The sequence below is a fragment of the Hippopotamus amphibius genome, chromosome 1 (assembly GCF_030028045.1).
Source record: "Hippopotamus amphibius kiboko isolate mHipAmp2 chromosome 1, mHipAmp2.hap2, whole genome shotgun sequence".
In the NCBI taxonomy this organism is placed as follows: domain Eukaryota; kingdom Metazoa; phylum Chordata; class Mammalia; order Artiodactyla; family Hippopotamidae; genus Hippopotamus; species Hippopotamus amphibius.
Window position 1 is genome coordinate 214,142,820 of NC_080186.1, and position 6,000 is coordinate 214,148,819.

Consider the following 6,000-nt stretch of genomic DNA (forward strand, 5'->3'; position numbering starts at 1 on the left):
CCAAAGCCCAAGGAGGCTTAACAGTCATTGTGCTTCCTTCATTGTAGTAGTGGCTGCAACATGCACCAATTTGTCCTTTACTTTGAATGAAATGTCCTGACATACACCTGCCCAGAAACTTTACTGAGGTGGCAAGTGTCAGACTTTTTGTGGAGTTTGTCTCTCTCTCTCTCTCTCTCTCTCTCTCTCTCTCTCTCTCTGGAGTGCATATGTCTTACTAAGGTCTCCAGCATGCCAGTACGCTCTGACTCATCCTGCCAGATTAGCATGATGTCATCAACGTAATATATCACTATGATATTCTGCGATATGTCTAGGTGGTCCAGATGTCTTCAGGCTAAATTGTGACAGATGGTGGGAGAGTTAACATGGCCCTGGAGCAAAGTGTTTCTGATCTTTTTTCCTCAGTGGGCTAGAAAAGTACACATTCGCCAAATCAATGGTTGCATATTGAGTACCAGAGACCATATTACCTGCTCTAGCAAAGAAACTACATCTGGCTGGGCAGCTGTGATCAGGACTATTTCTTGGTTGAGCTAGCAATGGTCTTTAGAATCCATCTGGTTTCTGCAAGGGCCAGACTAGCAAATTAAACAGAGATATTCTAGGGACCACCATGCTTACATCTTTAAGAGTGGCACTACTCTCTGCTATCCTATCTCGGTGGGAAGTGGGCAGTTTTAGAGACTTCCACTTGACCTTCCCCACTGTGATAGCTCTCATCAGCAGCCTCAATGTATGGGTCTCCAACTGCCACATATGTCAATTCCAATATATATTTGGGGACCAGGGAAATGAGTACCAGGTGAGTTCACAGACCTGATGGACCCAGACTTTGGTCAAGACTCCATTTACTACCTGGCCCCCATATACCCTCACTCTGCCAAAGAGCCCACAATGAAGTTTCTGGTCGTTGAGTATCAGTGTCAACTTGGACCCTGTCTTCCACAGTCCTTGAAACGTCTGAGAATTTCCCTTTCCCCAGTGAACAGTCACTCAAGTACACGGCCTAGATCCCTTTGGGGGCACACTGGGGAAATCATTCTGTATTTTGGAGTTCTTTGCACTGGGATTCAGTCATCCCTTCAGTCAATGGGTACCAGGTCTGAAAACTGAAAACTGGGCAAGAGACTACTTTGAATACTTCCCTCAGCCTCCCACTCATCCATTCCGACTCTGCTTTAACTATGTATATTGAGCAGTATCTATTGGCTGCTCAGCTATGTTGCCCCTTGGGAGGCTGTGTTTTATTAACCATCTCATAACTGTGGACACTGTGACCCACTGACTTCTGATGGTGAAATGCTGCCAATGGCCACTACTGCTCCAGGGCCTTCTCATCTCCATTGCTATCAGTGAGCCAAATGCTGGGACCACTTCTCCTGCCTTTAGCCCTGGCCTGCAGAGGAGAGCCACAGTGAACTCCATGGGGATGCTGGGGCCTCCTCTCACCAGCACATTTCTAACAAGTGCCCTTGGTGAATGGCATATCCTTGTGACCTTCCTGGGAAACACATTTGCTCTGGCCTCAGGTAACATAGCCATTCCAGCATTCCCACTTCCCTGGGTCTTTTATTCCCTTCCTCTTTTGCATAACACAGCAATTCAAGCATTTCAATTCAGGCTCTCTGAGGCTCATGGCTTTATCCAAGTTTCTAGGAGTCACCCTCATGGCAAGTTTTCAATAGCCGCTAGGGTCTTAGCTTAGATGTTAAATTCTCTTGTCCTAAGAGAGTGACCTTCATGTCTGTAAAAAATGTTAGTTACCCACAGCTTTTCATTATCAGTCATAGGATAACAACCCAATCTCATAACAAGCCTCCAATTCCATTATCCTTATAGTCATCATTCCCCTTACATTTCAAATGCCTAAATCACGCCAGCTCTTGCACTCCTCTCCACTGGTGCTTTGTCCCAACTCACCCCCACTGAAAATTTTAGAAAGAGGACTCTTACCTTTTGCTAGGGCCTCTCTGTGGCAAACAGAAAGGCAGTTGAGAGGAGCTGAGAAGGTGAACAAAGTTTACATCTGATGCAAATCTGCTTTTAGTGTTTGACAGTACCTAAGAGTAACATGCTTCATTAAGGACTTCAATACATCTTTCAAGCTTAAAAAAAAAACTTTCTTAGGTATTATCACAACAGCAACACATGTTCATTGTAGACAAAATTTGAAACTGCTGGGAAATCAAAGCAAGAGATACCACTTTTAAAACCTTGGTGTGGATACTTTTATACTTTTTTTTTCTGTACTTATTCACAAAAGCAAGATCCCACTATAAATATTGAATACTACTTTGTAAACTATCTTTTTCACTTAATAATGTCTCTTGAAAACATTAATAAATATACATCTTTGATACTGTTTCTAAAAGAATTCTGTTGTGCAAGAAACTCTCCTCTCAGTCCTGAACAGATTTTTCCTGCAATTGCAGCCTGAAGTCTTATATTTATCTTCCTGCTCCTATAGCTTTGTATCACTAAATATGTCAGAGTATAGAGACACCCATATTCCACAATTGTTTAATATATTCTACAATGTCGAATATCCTTTAAGACATCCATCCATTTATCTGTAATTTCAAAAATCTGAACATAAGTATATACTTATGCTTAGTGCTTAATGGTAATTTAAATGTAAGTACACTAAAATGTGAAAACCTGAAAAAGAAAAAAAGAATTCCATTGTGTATATTTACATAATAATCTATATTATCAATCCCTTCAGGACAACATTTGTTATCACACATCCTGGAGCTAAATCCTAATCCTATATCTCTATATCCTAAATCTTTGAGCACCTACTTATTCCTTTCTCTTTTCATTCTCAATGTCCTATCTAGTGAATCCTTTGAAACCCATACACTTAACCGCAGTGTTACTTAAGATCCTCCAAGAAGCAGATACCATAATGGGATTAGATGAGTAAGAGAATTTGGAGGGAAACACCTCTAAGGGAAAATGGGGGAGGGAGCCAGAGCAAAGGGGAGAGCTGGTGATTGGGAAGGAGTGGGGAAGAAAGGAAGTTCCAGTAGAAAGCAGCTTGGAGTGCAGTGCAGGAGTCTCTAGGTCCATGGGGAATCCTCAAGCCAAAGCTGCCTGTCAGAGGAGTTTCATGTCTCACAGCAACAGGCCTGCCATACTCCCCATCTCCTCTGTCAGGGGCTGGGAGCAGCCTGGAGGAAATGTGGTGGACTCATAACGCAGCAGCCCGGGCTGTTAGTATTACGCTCACTCGGAGATCTGAGATGCACGTTCCCGTGGCTGCCACAGACACCATCTGCGCTTTACAAAAACTTGGTACTATTCATCCATTGATTCATGACACATCGAGGGCGCAAGTATGAGTACAATGTGATGCTCACATTCTAGTAATTGGCTTCAGTTTGAGTGGGTCATCACAAATAATTTTTTAGAAATTAGAAACAGAAATAGATAGGTTTCCAGATCTCTTCAGGAAGGTCTTCAGGGTATGGCTTCATTATCTTGTTTGAAATGATTTTTCAGGTTCCAAGGTAAATTCTAAGCTAAATACTACATGGGGTTTCAGTTCTTCATCACTGTGTGGACCCAGTTCTGTATGCATCTCACCTGATGCAGGTAACCTGGGTGAGTTTCACATAATAGAGTCTAGAACCTGAAACAAAAAATTGCCATTTCTAAAAAATGTTTGAGAGAGAGAATAACATACCTCTTCCAAATACACACTTATTTTCCTATCCTCATATCCCTTCTTTTATATGGATATATGGTTTGTATTAGTTTTCTAATACAAACAAATTACCACAAACTTAATGACTTAAAACAACTCAGATTTATTATCTTAAAGTTTTAGAGTTCAGAAGTCTGAAGTGAGTCTCACTGGGCTAAAGTCAAGTTGTCTGCAGGGCTGTGTTCCTTCTAGAGGCTCTAGGGCAGAATCCATTTCCTAGCCATCTTCTAGAGGCTGCTCATGTTCACAGGTGTGTAGTCTCTCCCTCCATCTTCTAAGCCAGAAATAGTGGGTTGAGTTCTTCCCACAGCACATGACTCTTCTTCTCAGAGACAGATCCTGCTCTGATGTCACCTCTCTTTCTTCCACTCTTAACTTCTGCCTCCCTCTTCCACTTTTAAGGACCCTTGTGATTATATTGGGCCACTAGGATAATCCAGGATAAGCTTTGTCTGCTGATTAGCAACCTTAATTCCACCTGCAATCTTAATTCCCCTTTGCCAGGTAACCTCACATAGTCTCAGGTTTTGAAGATTAGCATGTGGATATCTTTGGAGGCGGTATATTATCCTACCCACCATAGGTCTTATAGCCAAGACCTCTGAAAAAGTATCTGTTGGAAACAGTGTTGGTGTTTATTAATCTTTTGGATGGTCATAGGAATGAATCTAAAGATTTATCATTCTTAGGATATTTTTCCTAGCTTTCAGTAGCTATACATTATCATATTAAGGAAGTTGTCTTCTATTGCTATGATCTCCTTATATGTTACTCTGTAATAAACCACCCCCAAACTTAACAATTTAAAACGATTTCTTATATCTCTCATGTCACTGCAGGTTGATTGGTCTTCATTGGATGGGTCTCTCCTGAGGCTTGAGCAGGCGAGGTGTCCAATACGGCTGCTTCCCTCACATGTCTGGGCTTCTGTGCTCCTCCATGGGGACTCTCTCCCCCAGAGTAGCTTGTGGCACGCACTGAGATAATCATATTTTTCTTCTTTAATCTGCTAATGTTGGCAGTGTTTAACATGCAGGTTGTTTCCTAGGACATGCCCTTGGGATGGAGACCCGTGGAAAGAAAGAGGAGGGAGCGGGAGTGAGGAGAAGGAGGTCTCAAGCTGTGGTGGGGGCCTGACATCCCTGAGTCCATGGTAATCCTTGCAGCTGGGTTGCTCCTGCCGTGGGCCAGGTGTTTATGCATTCACCCAGCCGTTGGATGTGGGTTGTCCCTGGAAGGGTATATAACCTTGGATGAAGCTGAAGTGATTCCCTAAAGGTGAAGCCTGAATGAAGGTTGTGCACTGATAGCTCCCTCAGCAGGTGAGGGAACGAGCCCTTCCTTGGAGGAGGATCCGGGTCATTCACGCCTCTCCGTGTCTCTTCCACAAGGTTCCTAGTAATAGTATTCATAATAGTAAAAAAAACAAAAACAAAAAAACCAGCCCTGGGAACAACCTAAATCTCCCTCATACAATAATCAATAAACCTATGTAGAACAGCTATATGATGAAAAACTGTACAACAATGGCAATGAATAGCTAACACCACATCTATCAAGAACTAGAGTCACCATCTGTTAGCATGGTTAAAGCTTGGAGACATGATGCTACATGAAAGAAGCATGTGCAGAAAAAAGCATGTCTGTCATTTCTATAAAATTTAAAAACATTCAAAATCCAGCTACATCTTGTTTATGGATCTTGAATATATAGGAAAGTAATAAAATATTCATCAGAATCATAACCACTAAATTCCTCAGAGTGTCTAGGAAGGGAGAGTGGGAACTAGGATCAGGGACGGGTTCAGAGGCTGCAACTGTATCTGGAAGTTTTTTTCCTTTAAAAAAAGATCTGAACAAATATAGCATGATAACACAATGCTAATATATGATGAAATTTGGTCTTGAGTACATGAATGTTTATTATATTTATTTTCTGTATTAAAAACTTCATTATAAAATTAATAATAAAAAAATACCATGCAGTCATGAAGGCAAAATTAATTACACTTACACACATTAACATGGATATATTTCAAAAGGAATGTTAAATGAAGAAAAGAATTTGTGGTTGGGTATATACATTATGATGCCATTTCAATGGGTTTTTTTGTTTATTCTTTTTTCTTTTCTTTTTTTTTCTTTCTCTTTTTTTAGTTTTTTTTTTTTTTTTATATTTTTGCCATTTCAATTTTTAAATAAGCAAAATTACATTCTATATTATTTATAGATCTATACTCATGTGATAAAAGTATTTTAAAATGCAAGGGCAGGACACACACCAATAA